The sequence below is a fragment of the Sorex fumeus genome, unplaced genomic scaffold (assembly GCF_029834395.1).
Source record: "Sorex fumeus unplaced genomic scaffold, SorFum_2.1 ptg000010l, whole genome shotgun sequence".
NCBI classification, from domain to species: domain Eukaryota; kingdom Metazoa; phylum Chordata; class Mammalia; order Eulipotyphla; family Soricidae; genus Sorex; species Sorex fumeus.
Genome location: NW_026606067.1, coordinates 26,953,772 through 26,969,273, shown reverse-complemented (window position 1 = coordinate 26,969,273; position 15,502 = coordinate 26,953,772).

Here is a 15,502-nt window from a genome sequence, read left to right as displayed (position 1 = left end):
AAAAAGACGCCTGTATTCAAAAACTGTTGAGCTCGTTCACCAACATGGCTTCAAACAAGCCTCAGGCAACCACTAAGCAAACATCCGAGCTCGCAAAGCAGTGCAGAGAAGCAATAAAGAAAGACCTCGAAGAGAGGAGAGCAGCAGTGCTGGCAGATGCAGCAGAAGCCAGGAAAAGCATTTGCAACGCCTGCTTGTCCTTTGCCAACTACAAGACCAAGATGACTGCCATCCGACGTCCTGATAGATCTATCATATCTTCCAGAAGGGCAGTGGAAAAGATTATCCATGACTGCTACTCAGATCTTTTCGATAGCCAGGTCCACCTGCCCACATATCAAATTCCACAGGATGGATATGTCATTCCCAGTGTTCTCCCTTCCAAAATCAGACATGCCATTTCCTGGATAAAGAAGTGTACAGCATCCGGTCCAGACAAGTTCAGACCCAAACACCTGAAGAACCTGCCATCAGTACTTATCAATACACTGGCTCGGCTCTTCACATGCTACCGGTCTGAATGCAAGATTCTGTCCCAATGGAAAACCAGCAGAACTGTACTACAGTACAAGAAAGAAGACATACATGACATTGCCCGATCTGCCTGTTATCCAGCGTCTACAAGCTGTTCACTCGAGTCATCCTGAATAGGATTGGCGGAACACTATATAAAGGACAACCATGTGAGTAAGACAGTTCCAAAAAAGGATTCAGCACAATCGACCATATCTATATGATAATCAAGTTCATTGAGGTTTCTTGGGAGTTCAAGATGCCACTCTGTCTAACATTCATTGATTTAAAGAAGGCCTTTGATTCTGTTGAGACTGAAGCAGTCATCGGAGCCCTAGCCAAACAGAGTGTTCAAACTCAATACATCAGGATCCTCCATGATCTGTATTAAGGATTCACTACCAGGATCTCACCATTCTACAAGGAAGTGACCATCCAGGTCAAGAGAGAGGTTCGGTAGGGTGATGCCATTTTACCAAAAGTCTTCAGTGCTACCCTTGAGAACATCATGCAATGACTGGAATGGGAAGGATTAGGCGTGAAGATAGATGGTCGGCAACTATACTACCACCACTTCACTGATAACATAGTTCTAATAACACCAAACATTAGTCAAAGTGGCAAAAATGCTCGCCGACTTTGACTGTGAGTGTGGAAAGTTGGACTACAGCTGAATCTCACAAAGACAATGTTTATGAGAAATGGTCTCATTCCTGATTTTCCATTGGCTCTCAATAGAAGGAACATCTCCAAATGCAACAGTTATGTGTACCTAGGTCAAGAAGTCAACATGATGAATGACCTGGAATCTGAGTTGCACAGGAGGAAGAGAGCGGCTTGGAATGCCTTCGAGAGCATTGAAGAAATAGTTAAGAGGATGAAGAACCTCCAACTCCAGGCACATCTCTTTGATTCCGATTTTCTTCCTACATTAACATACGCCTCAGAGACCTGAGCTTACAAAATCAGGATGAGAGCGCTAATCGGGTCTCCCAAAGAGGATCGAAAAGAGCTATGCCTTGAGTATCATGCTTCAGTCAATTGAGAGAAGGAATCTGGAGTTCAGACCTCCATTGATGATCGATAATTAGGGATGCTGTCTCGTTTGCCAAGGCATCGAAAATCAGATGGGCTGAACACCTAATGCAATTTAGAGACGAGTGCTGGACTAGAGCTCTTACCAACTGGATTCCAAGGGACGTCAAAGGATCCCTTGGTAGCCCACCTACAGGATGGTCGGTCTTCTTTGTCAAGACCCTGAATGATTGGTTTGAAACTCTTCGTGTTTCTGGAGTGAGTAGACGCCATTGGGTTACACTATCACAGGACAGGGACAAATGGAGACGTTACTGGCGCCCGCTGAGCAAATCAATGAGTAATGGGATGTCAAGTGATCAAGTGATAGTTTCATATAATATTAATAGCTCGGCAAGCTACCAAGGCTATCCCCCCCGCACAGCAAAGCCTGGCAAGCTATCCTTGGCATATTCTGTATGTCAAAAACAGTAATAATAACAGGTCTCATTTCCCTGATCCTGAAAGAGTCTCCAATAAGGCAGCATTGAGAATGACGAGTAAGGAGAGGCTGAAAAAAAGTCCAGTAACAAATGAGATGTTACTGGTGCCTGCTCAAGTAAATGATGAACAACAGGATGACAGTGATACAGTGATACATGATAAACTAACAAGAATAGCTAAAACAACCCTTAGGGAAATAGAAGATGAAGAAATAACTTTCCTCAACTTCATATTGTACTACAAATAGATATCTTTTAAAACACAATGATATTGAAATAAAAGCAGTTTCTCAGACCAGTGGAATAGAGTTAAATATCCTTACATATATGCTCAAGTATAAGATCAGTTAAATCTTTAATAAATGAGATAAAAATATAAATCAAATCAAGAAAATCCTCTTCAACAAGTGGTAATGGGAAAACTGAGGAGTTAACTGCAAAATAATAAAATAAAATTAACTCAGGCTTCTTTCTAATATCATGCACAAAAGTCAAATCATAATGGATTAAGGACCTTGTATCACACTTGGATCCATAAGGTACATAGAAGAAAACGTAGACAGAAATGTCCATGACATTGTGACTTCTTGCATCTAAAGAATGAAATACCACTGACCAAGAGATTGGAATTAAATATAAACTACATTAAAGCAAAGGCTTCTGCACCTCTATTAAAGCTTCTTAATACAAAATTAATATAAAAAAGCTTCTTCACCTTCATTATTTTAAGCATCTACACCTAAATGGAAATGATAACCAGTATACAAAAACAGACTATGGAATGGGAAAAATTACATAAGGCATTCAGAACTTTACAAGAAAACAAATATCTTACTCTGTCAAAACATAGGGAGATAATCAGAAACTTCCTCAAGGAAGAAATAAAAATGGACAAAGTTATATGAAATATACTCTGCACTGCAAATCATGAGGATAATTTTAATTACTACTGCTTTGTAGTACAATTTGAAGTTGGGGAGGGTGACACCCGGCAATGCCCAGGGGTTTCTCCTGGCTATGCAGTCAGGAATTACCCCTGGCAGTGCTCAGGGGACCATATGGGATGCTGGGAATTGAACCCGGGTCGGCCTCATGCAAGGCAAAGGCCCTAACCTCTGTGCTAATGCTCCAGCCCCCTCAGTTGTGATTTTTAAGGATGCTCCTTTATAGACAATTTCTTTTTTTGATCTTGCTACTTTCAGTATTTTGTCTTTATGTAAGTTTTTGGTCATTTTGATCAGGATGTGTCTTGGGTTTTTTTATTCGAATTTCTTCTAGCTTGTACCCTTTTGGCCTCCTGAATATGGTCACATATTTTCTTCAGCTCTGGGAACGTCATAGCAATGATTTCTTTGACAGTTTTTCTTCTTCAGGGTTTTCTTCATGTCCCTTGGGACTCCAATAATTCTTTTTTTTCCCTTTATTTTATTTTATTTTTTTTTTTACAGTTGTAAATTTACAATTTTTTGTGCTTTGGTTTCAATTATACAATGATCAGATACCCATCCCTCCACCAGTGCCCATTTTCCACCACCATGGATAATATCCCTCCCACCCCCATCCCCCCATCCCCCCTGTCTCTGTGGCAGGGCAATCCCCTGTGTTCTCTCTCTCCTTTTGGGTGTTGTGGTCTGCAAAAGAGGCATTGAGTGGCAAACATGTTCAGTCCATAGTCTACTTTCGACATGCATCTCCCCTCCTGGGACGATCCTCCAAACATCCTTTATTTGGTGCTCCCTTCTCTATCTGAACTGCCCTTTCCTCTAGGATACCCGGCTGGCCTCTAAGTTATGGAGTAATCTTCCTGGTGCTGATCTCAGCTATTCTTGGGTATTAATCTCATACTTTGTTACTTTATATCCCCCAGATGAATGCAATCTTTCTATGTCTATCCCTCTCTTTCTGACTCATTTCGCTTAGCATGATACTTTCCATATTGTACCACTTGTATGTAAATTTCATGACTTCATCTTTTCTAACAGCTACATAGTACTCCATTGTGTAGATGTACCAAAGTTTCTTTAACCAGTCATCTGTTCTTGGGCATTCAGGTTTCTTCCAGTTTCTGGCTATTGTAAAGAGTGCTGCAATGAACAAACAAGTGCAGATGTCACTTCGACTATACATTTTTGCCTCTCTGGGATATATTCCCAGGAGTGGTATTGCTGGGTCAAATGGGAGCTCAATTTCTAATTTTTTGAGAATCGTCCATACTGTTTTCCAGAAGGGCTGAACCAGTGGACATTCCCACCAACAGTGAAGGAGTGTCCCTTTCTCGCCACATCCACGCCAGCATCGGTTGCTTTTGTTCTTTTGAATGTGGGCCAGTCTCTGAGGTGTGAGATGGTATCTCATTGTGGTTTTGATCTGCATCTCCCTGATGATTAATGATGTAGAGCATTTTCTCATGTGCTTTTTTGCCATTCGGATTTCTTCTTTGAGAAAGTTTCTGTTCATTTCATTGCCCCATTTTTGGATGGGGTTGGATGTTTTCTTCTTGTGGAGTTTAACCAGTATTTTGTATATCCTGGATATCAACCCCTTGTCAGATGTGCATTCGATGAATATCCTTTCCCATTCTGTAGACTGTCTTTGTATTTTGGTCACTGTTTCTTTGGAGGTGCAGAAGCTTCTTAGTTTAAGATGGGACTCCAATAATTCTTATGTTACTCCTCTTAGCTTCATCACAATCTTCTCTTGCCATCTCTTCCTGCCTCGACTGTGAGTCTCTTTTCCATTTTCTGATCTTTTCTGGAGAGTTCTGGACTTCATCTTCGAGCTCAGTGATTCTGTCCTCAGCAGCTGTTACTCTGTTGCTGAGGTCTTCCACTGAGTTTTTCAATTCGCCTACCAGGTTTCTCAGGTCTGACATTTCCGTTTGTAACTTTGTTTGCGTTCTCCACATTTCTACCTTCAAATCCTCTTGCCTTTTATTGGGATTGCTTTCCATTATTTCTTTTAGCTCCCTAAGCATCCTCAGTAGCTTCTTTCTAAATTTCTTGTCAGAAAGGTTGTCTAGCACTTGATTACTCTTGGGGTCTTCTGGGCTAGCCTCTTTAATAAGTAAAGTTGGTGGGCTTCTGTGCTGCTTTACCATTGTGGCCTGTGTGTTTTAGCCCTTCACAATCACTGTTACTATTCTGCTTATGATGCAGTATTAATTGAGGTGGGCTTAATGAATTATTGGCTAATGTGTGGTTAAGCTAAACTAGTAAAAGTTCCATCTCATAGGATAACTTAAGGTTCCTATGGGATATGAAGGGGGAGAATAACTCGCAGCTGCGTATGAGGCCACTAGGAAAGAGCCCCACTAGCTCTAGGAAGGAGCCCCACTAGCTAGCCCCACTAGCTCTAGGAAAGAGCCCTGCTGCCGGGCAGGTACCTGGTTGAGGTGAGCAGAGTGTGCCCAGAATGCTTCAGCTTTGGTTGCGTGTGATGTGTCTCAATTCCCATCCCCCACAGATCAAGGATGATAAATGGCTCCTCTTTGGGGATCTAGTTAGGCATGCAGCCCTGGATGGAGCCCTGTCAAAGGGCAGGTACCAGAGTGAGGTGAGCCTAGGGTGCCTGGAACCAATGAAAGGCATTTTTAGGCAAAGTTATAATTTACTTCTGAAAGAAATATGATGAGACCAAAAAATAAAAATAATTTCCCTTTACATATATTTGAATGATCAACATTATTAAAATGTCCATCTTTCCCAAGTAACTCATAGATACAATGAAATCTCCATAAAACAATTTATTCTAAAATTTTTATGAATCCATAAAGACACCTGAACAGTCAAAGTGGTTCTGCGAGAAAAAAATGGAAGGATTGTATTCCCACACTTTGGTCTTTATTTCAAATGTATAAAGATTAACGGCCAAGATCCAGAGACTATAAAACCAATCTCCCGGAAGCGCGCAGCCAAAAATTCGACCACATGACCTCTTATTGTGTAGTTCTCACTCTCAGAGAACCTGGTAGGCTACCGAAAATATATTACCCACATATATGCCTGACTGAGAACATCTGTGAAGGTGATTAGAGGCTGCCCCCAAAGCCTCCATCCCTCTTGGAGAGTCCGTCGAGCTACCGAGAGTATCCTGCCCACACCGCAGAGCCTGGCAAACTACCTGTGGTGTACTTGATATGCAAAAACAGTAACAGTGATGGTCCTCATTCCCTTGACCCTGAAAGAGCTCCCAATATGCCAACAGCCTACACTAGGACGTGACATGGATGAATGGAGACAATACTGGTGCCCACTTGAGCAAATTGATGAACAACAGGGTGATAGTGATAGTGATAATGATCACAACTGTTTAACAGAAACAACATCTCAGATTAGAGGAATATATACAACCTAAACCAGGAGGTAAACCCTGAACTGTATTAACTTTTACTTTTTGACCAAAAGACAAAGTGTATGAAATGGAGCAAGGAAAACATCTTCAAACTACATGGTGGGAAAACTGGCTAGTGTCACGAAAAAAACAATGAGTTTAGAAATAATTATACACAAAAGGGCGACTGAAAACCTGCCTGAGATATCACTGAGAAATCATGCCCTCAGATGATTTTTCACTAATACTAATTTAATTACAAAATAAAAACATAAAGAAATAAATTGAACTATAACAAAATAAAAAATTCCTGAACTTTGTAAAAATGAGGCTTAAAGTCAAAATACTCCCTACTGATTGGGACAAAATATTTTCATACTATATCAAAGATTTCAAAAAAATACAATCAACACAAAAATATTCATTATCATAGAATTCAGAGCAGAACAAAAGTATATCACTTCACACAAGTGAGAATGATGTATAATAAAAGAACAGAAACAAAATTCCTAACAGGGATTTGGTGAAAAGGAATTCTCATTCACTGATGATGTTGCATAATTCAGAATCTCTGGAAAACCACTCTGAGACTTCTCCAAACATTAAGAATAAAACTTATATATTGGCTCAGGGTGTACATTCCTAAGTCGCTGCCCCAGCAGACAAAAATACTAATCTGAAAAGGCATTTGAATTTTCATTGTATAAGCCAAGATCTGGAAACAACACAGGGCCTAAGAATCAATAAATAAATAGACACTTAATCTGTGGTACTTATATACAACAGAACACTGTTCAGTTATGGGAAGGGATGGAAATTCGTAGCTTGCCACAACTTGGATGAAACTGGAGGTCGTCGTGCTAAGCAAAGTGAGTTGGAAAGACTGATATAAGCTGATTTCACTCGTGTAGAGTAAAAGAAATAAATAACTCAGAGTCTGATCAATAAATATGGTAACTGAGGAGCGTGGGGTAGATGTGAAAGGTCCAGGCTATCTTTAAATACTGGTAGAGGGATTGGCGTAGCAGCACTGCATTGGCAAATTAATGGCTTCATTATTATTGTAATTTATGATATTTCAATTAGAATAAAAGGGTAAAGACCCTCCCGTTGATCATCGATTTGCTCGAGCAGGCCCAGTAACGTCTCCATTGGAGACTTTGTTGTTACTGTGTCTGGCATATCGAATACTCTTGGTAGCTTGCCGGGCTCTCCGAGAGGGGCGGAGGAATCGAACTCGGGTCGGCCATGTTGGCTGCGTGCAAGGCAAACGCCCTACCGCTGTGCTATCGCTCCAGCCCAATTCAATTAGAATAACATAAGAAAATAAATATACCACAGCGAAGAAGTAACAATATCATGCCTTAACAGATAATTTTTAAATAAAAAAGATTCTATACTAACAAGGATGATCAACTTTGCATGAATATGAAGTGTGCCTTTAAGATTATATTGACCGCTAGAGTTTCAGAAACCATTCTAAGTTTAAAACCATGTACCTAGATTCCTGAGATATAGTACAGCCAGTGGATAAGGCAATTGTACCCAACAGACCTGGGTTGAATCACTGACATACCATATGGTCTATGAACCTTGCCAAAAATAATTACTGAGCACATAGCCAAAAGAAAGCAATGGGGACCACAAGGTGAGCCCTTATAACAAAACAAATAAAAACCCAAAACGTAACTAAAGAAATATTTTTTAAGTGATCAATTAGTTCTAAGAGCTAACAAGAGATCTGTCTGCCTTTACCTGAGATTTATCTTATGCAAACTTCCTAAAGAGAAAAATTACGCTAGAACTATTTCACTCTTTGTGGTTGTGTGTGTTGTGTGTATGTGTGTGTGATGTTTTATGTGTTTATGTATTGCTTTGGATGAAATTCAGGGCCTCACAAATGCAAGATAATTGCACTCTTCCACTGAAATACAACTCAGCCCCTGGGTTTGATCTCTTGTCTCAAAAATGATGAAATATATGTAGACACTTTCATACAGGCTTCAGAAAAATTCCTTCAAAACCTTAGCTTATATTTGTTGTATAAATAAAGGTACGTCTTGGGTTCAATCTCAGGCATGACACATGGTTCTCCAGGTAACACAAGGATTGATTGATTCTTTAGTGTAAAGCCTCTGAGCATCACGGGTGTGGTCCAAAACTGAAATAAATAAATAATGACTTTAGTAACACTAAAAACAAACAACTTGAAGCAGAGGTACAGAAGGATTGAAATCAAATAAAGGAAAGTTGGTATGTTTTTACAAATATTGGAAGCTCATATACTTTCTTTTTTATATATCTAAAATTTTAATAAACACTCAAAGACTTGTTTTTGTGTCTGACTATATGGTTGCGTGTCTTTCTCCCACTTCCATTGCATTTCTGTATGGTACTCTAAGAAGATATTAACCAAAATACTATGATTTGAGATTTGTTTGTAAACTAAAACCAGTTAAAATGTAATGATTTAGGGATCAGAGAGGTATTACAAGGGTTGAGGCATTTGTCTTGCAAGTGGCTAACCCCAATTCTATTAAAGACACTGCACATTGGACCCCCAGAGCATGGCATGGAGTGTTCTATGAGCACAGAAGCAAGAGTAAGCCCTGAGTATTGCTGACATGGCACTAAAAATAATTCCAATTTACTAATATGAATACTTTACTTTGCAGGATAGGGTAAGCCACACTTAGAGCTTTGTGTTGTGATAACACTCCTTGGTAGAACACAGGAACTACAGTTGGCCCCAGGAATGGAAGCCTTGGTTATATGCGTGCAATGCAAGTACCTTATCTGTTGTACTGTTTCTCTGGCTCTAGTAATTTAGTTAAAAACTTGCATGTCATTAAAGTCGTAAACTGTATGCAATTTAAAAAAATTCTACCAGGTTTCTTTTACTTTTTTGTTTTGTTTTAGTTCATTTGGAGGCCGCACTCAGCAGTGCTTAGGACTTACTTCTGGCTGTGTGCTCCAGGATCACTGTTGGCAGGATTGAGTATTAGGTATTGGGTATTAGGTATCAAATTAAGGTCAACCACATGCAAGGCAAAAACCTACATGCTATACTGTTGCTTGGCTCCCTTACCAGGTTTATTTTTTTTCCCTTTATTTTATTTTATTTTTTTTTAAAGTTGTAGATTTACAATGTTTTGTGCTTTGGTTTCAATTATATAATGATCAGATACCCATCCCTCCACCAGTGCCCATTTTCCACCACCATGGATAATATCCCTCCCACCCCCATCCCCCCATCCCCCCTGTCTCTGTGGCAGGGCAATCCCCTGTGTTCTCTCTCTCCTTTTGGGTATTGTGGTCTGCAAAAGAGGCATTGAGTGGCAAACATGTTCAGTCCATAGTCTACTTTCGACATGCATCTCCCCTCCTGGGAGGATCCTCCAAACATCCTTTATTTGGTGCTCCCTTCTCTATCTGAGCTGCCCTTTCCTCTAGGATACCCGGCTGGCCTCTAAGTTATGGAGTAATCCTCCACCTTACCAGGTTTATTAATCAGAAGTAGTTCGTGTTATCTAAATAGAAAAAATCCAGCTCATTTTTATGACAGTAATTCCCAAACATATTTTATTTTGAAAGTCTGTGTTGTATGTATGACTCTCTGTGTGCATATTCATACATATATATATAAATTTTGTCATTTATGAGAGATAAAAGGCAAATTTACATATGGTAAAAGGGTTGTAGAAATAGTAGAGTACATTAGTGTAGCCTTTGCCTTGCACACAAATGCTCTGGATTCCAACCTCCACACAGGTACCCCATATCATGCTCAAAGTCCCTCCAGGAAAGATCCCTGAATGAAGACACAGTACTAAGACTAGTGAAGCCCACTTCTACCCACATCTCTTACCCCTGTCAAGGGAAAAATGAAAAGAAATGATAGTTTAAATAAAAGTATATTTTATAAAAAGTGGGGAAATTGGAAGCTACAATTAAATGTAGACAAAAGTTTCTACTGTAGGTATTTGTAAGAAAATCATATTGTGTTTGTTTAGAAAATATTTTCTGAAAATATAAATTATCTAGGTGTTAAGGATATGAGGCGGTGTATGGTCTTTCCCAAGAGACTTATTCAAGTGACAGAACTGTAATGGGAGAAAAATAAAAGTTGCCTATGTGTCACAGAATCATGCATAAAAAAGCTAATCAATGCTATCTATGGTGTAGGAAGAGCTTATTAAAGTAACCAAAATGAAAGAGGTTATTATTGGCATAAGAAATAAGATGAACAAATAAGTAATATATATCTGCATATATATTTTTAAAATGTTGAAATTATTAGACTTAATGACGCATATTAATAGACTTAATGATGTAAGTTGGTTGGGAATGAATGTATTAAAGCAGACTTTACTTAAATATCTTACTTAAATGTCTCAAATGCTTCCCAAGTTCCCCATACTGCAGCAGGTGCATTACACACATTTTCTCCGATTTTTCAGATTTTAAAATTATCTAATTTAGAGAGAGTGCTATCTGAATCTTTGTGCAAATAAATAATTCAGGAAAATACAGGAAAGTGTCTCAAGTTGTATCTTTAATATTTAGTCCAAAACCTTTTGTTCATTTAATCCTTGGTACTATATGGTCTTCAGAGTACCACCTGGTTCTTGGTGACCCTGCTACACCAATGAGTCCAAACACTAAATTTACAGGCTTGTTTTCCAGCCTGAGAGTTCCTGGTACTGGCTCCAGAAATTGGCCCTAGTAGCTCCTACCCTAACCATAGTAAGTCAAGAGTGTGGCTATTCTTTTAAATACATGAGTATGTACATATCTAACTTGTGTCTAAACTTGCAGAGTTAAGCGGTTGCACAAAATTTATCTGACTCAGAGTCTTTCTCTGAGTGTCATGTCTGCAGATTTGTAAGAAGGTCTTTTATATATTGTCATGTACTTCTGTGTGAAGTTATACTTAAATTAAGAAACATGTTAATAAATATACTCAAATGAACAACAATGAGTGCGATCTGAAGTCTTGGGAATTAAGAAGTCATTACTGAGGAAGCTATTAATTACCTGAGAAGTCAGAATAAAAAATATGACAATCAAAACAGTGGATATCAAAATGGAAATAATGGGGAACATTGAAGACTTGGTATTAATATTCCTATATAGCACAGAGGTAGGGCGTTTGCCTTACAAGCGGCCAACATGGCCGACCCGAGTTCGATTCCTCCGCCCCTCTCAGAGAGCCCGGCAAGCTACCGAGAGTATTCGATATGCCAAACACAGTAACAAAAAAGTCTCCAATGGAGAAGTTACTGGGCCCGCTCGAGCAAATCGACGATCAACGGGAGGACCTTTACCTTTACCTTTTTATACATTTGAAAGAGAGATTTTAAGATTACATACTTCCAAAACGATTTTAGTTGTTTAACTGTTTAACTTTGATTCATAGGCCCTATAGGATATAAAGTTGGAGATACAAAAGTCAGTGGAAAATGTGAGTCTCTGGTATTTAGTTATTTTTTTCTTTTTGGGTCACACCTGGCAATGCATAGGGGTTACTCCTGGCTCTGCACTCAGGAATTACCCTTGGCAGTGCTCAGGGAACCATATGGGATGCTGGGAATTGAACCTGGGTCAGCTGCTTCAAGGCAAACGCCCAATAGCTGTGCTATTGCTCCAGCTCCCAGTCTGGTATTTAAAGGTTAGATTAGAAAGTCCACACTCAGTTCTTTATCTACTGCAATCAGTAAAAGAGGTTGGGGAAAAAAGAGGCCAAGTATTCATCTGGGTGGGACCACAGCAACAAATAACAGACAAAAAGACTTTGAAGGAGCCGGTCAAGATTCTGTCAGGCATAAAAAATGTACAGGATGCTGGAGAGAGATGATCAGGGGAGGATCCATTTTCTTATATTGTCCTTAGCGAAATAATAAGAAAGAGTGGGCATAAAAAAAATCGACTTCAGGTGTCAGTGGAAAGAGTGATTGTCTTGCATACTGCTGGCCCTGGTTCAATCTCCAGCACCTCATACTAGTCTCCTGGGTCACACCAGGAGTTATTTATTTATTTATTTATTTATTTTTGCATTTTGGGTCACAGCCAGCGATGCTCAGGGGTTATTCCTGGCTTTGCACTCAGGAATTACTCCTGGCGGTGCTTGGGGGACCATATGGGATGCTGGGAATCGAACCTGGGTCTGCCACATGCAAGGCAAATCCCCTATCTGCTGTGCTATTGCTCCAGTCCTACCAGGAGTTACTCTTAAGCACAGAGCCAGGAGTACTCTGTGAGCATTGTCAGTTGTGGCCCCAAAACATGCAGACAAATAATAAGATACTGCAAAGATTTTAGAGAAGTAAAAGAAATTGTCAATAGGATCTGGTGATCTGTATAACATGGGCATTGTTATTAGCATATTATATTACAGAATTGAAAGTTTTTAAAACAATGTATTTTGGGTCAGAGAGATAGCACCATAGGTAAGTCTTTGCCTTACATGCAGCTGATCCTGGTTCTGATCTCTGCCCACACGTAATTCCTCCATCAGGGATCTCTAAGGACAGTGTCAGGAGTACAATTTTGTGTGGTCCAAAACCAAATAACAAAGATATAGACTTTAAAAATTATCTCCATATGCATAAATAGTATAATGATCTTAATAGTTAGTGCAGAGTTAATTGTGTGGTGACAGATTTGCAATGATAAAAGTGTATCTTGTTATGGCAACCACCTCAGAGCTCTGTGGAAAGCCAGGTATGAGCCGGCGGTGTCAGGGAAACTGCAACCTCATTGAAAGTGGGGCGTTCCCAGATCATCCTTCACACCCTACCAAGGTCACGAGTTGCCCCCCACGAGCGGCTTTCCAGCATGGCCATGGCTCCAGAGCCACAGAAACCAATCTCATAATTATCTGGCTCTTGGCAGAAATTCCTCCAGGCTTAATAAGTAAAATATCAGAAATCCAAAATTGACATCATATGGTTCTCATAACCAGCTGTAGAAAACAAATTATTTCACAATGCCTTTTTAGCAGGTCTGATTGTTGTGTGCAAAGTCTAAACAATAATGGTGCATCTTTTGTCAAAATAATGAATGTAATCAAAGTAGATAGAGAATTAAGTAGAATTCATCTGCCTCACAGGCATTGGGAGGGGTGGAAGGCAGGTATATTGGGGTTCTTGGGAGTTAAAATTAAGTACTGGTAAAGGGAAAGATGTTTGATCATTGCATGACAGAGACTTAAACCTGAAAGCTTTGTAACTTTTCCCACAGTGATTCAATAAATAAATATACAAAAAAAATAATAAAAATGCAAAAAAAGTGTATCTTGTTATCACATTTTATACTTTAAACTTAAGTGTGCTATATGAAAATAAGACCTTTATTAAGCTGGGAACATTTTTTAAAGATGTAAAGGTTAAATTATTTAGATAAGTTCAGCAAGTCTATGACAAAAAAGGAACAAAGACATTAAAAATATAAACGTGTATTATGTCATATGTTTGTGTATAGAGAATTCATGTTAACCTATTTATTCAAAAAACACCACAATAAAGATAATAGCATTATTTGCTTGGCAATTTATAATCTCTAAATGTATACTTTTACATACCCTTTTTCTGATATTCTGACAAAGGTTATTCGGGGAGAACATTGGTCTTATAGGAGGAAAGGAATTAAATACATTCAGAGTGTGAAGGATGAGAGGATGTGAGGTAAGCAGGGAGGGAAAGGTCAGATGTATGGCTCTGGGGCTAGGTGGGATGGGTGATAAGGAGACTCAATGATCTAACGCAGAGTCAGAGCTACCGTAGGTGTCAACTTCCCAGGCTTCATGCACTGGCCGCTAGTAATCGTGAAGTCATTGATCTACACTTATCTGCCAGGCATGCCAGATCCTCTGGACCAGCTCGCCTCCACAAGGCAGGACCTAGAGTTTTCTCACAGGACCTGGAGCCCAAATGATTGCGGAGCTGTGCCAGAAAGAACTCCAACACAGCTCCTTAATCAAAAATTACTGACCCAGAACCCAGGACACCACCTCCTCCCCTTGCCCATGACCCAGGTGTCCTCTCAGAACCTGGGCTGCCCACCCTCCCTTAGCAACTTCTTGTCCATCCCAATGCCACACCCGGTTTTCTCCCTCTCCCAGGTCAGTGAATAATTGAATGTGGGATGCCTCCTCCTCCCTGTGCCCACATCCCAAGCATCCTCTCGGACCCTGGGCCTCCTATCCTCCCTAAGCACCTTCCTGTACGTCCCAATGCATCACCTGGTTTTCTCCCACTCCCAGGTCTGCACCCCCCATACACCAGTTACCTGAAGGGGGCGTGGCCTCTGCAGAAGTGTGCAGTGGCTTCTGCAGAAGTGGGAGTGGCCTCTGAAGAAGTGGGCATGACCTATTTTCGGGTTGGCCGCAGTTATTTTACCCATACCCAGCAATCTGGTGTCACATCTCAGTCTCCATACCACCACAGCAACATGAAGGAGCAGTGCAAAACCCCACCATGAGGAGAAGACGATGAAAAGAGTCCAGAAATCTCAATAGGCATTACTCACAAATGTGAGCTCTCCGATAAAGAATTTAGAGATGAACTACTAAAGATGTTCAATGAACTCAGAGAAATGGTGGGAAAGATATTCAATAAATTAAAGGAGGACATAAAAGAAACAATGGATTGGACAATGGAGACAATATAGGAAGAAATTAGAGCAGAAATAGGAAAGCAATGATTCAGTAGTAAAGTGAAGTAAAGGCCCTCCCGTTGATCGTCGATTTGCTCGAGCGGGCCCAGTAACGTCTCCATTGGAGACTTTGTTGTTACTGTGTCTGGCATATCGAATACTCTCGGTAGCTTGTTGGGCTCTCCGAGAGGGGCGGAGGAATCGAACTCGGGTCAGCCATGTTGGCTGCGTGCAAGGCAAACGCCCTACCCGCTGTGCTATGAAATAAAAAAAAAAAAAAAACCTCAGTGTGTGCCCTCAACAGTAGAATGGCTACAGCCAAAGAGACAATCAGTGAGATGAAAGATAACTTCAGGAAGCCTACAGGCAACAACAAACAATGGCAAGAGACCTCAAAATAGCTCTGGAGCAAATCAGAGTCCTTGGGGATGATTTTAAGAGGAACTACATTAGAATCATTGGAGTACCAGAAGGTCAGGGAAGCAATC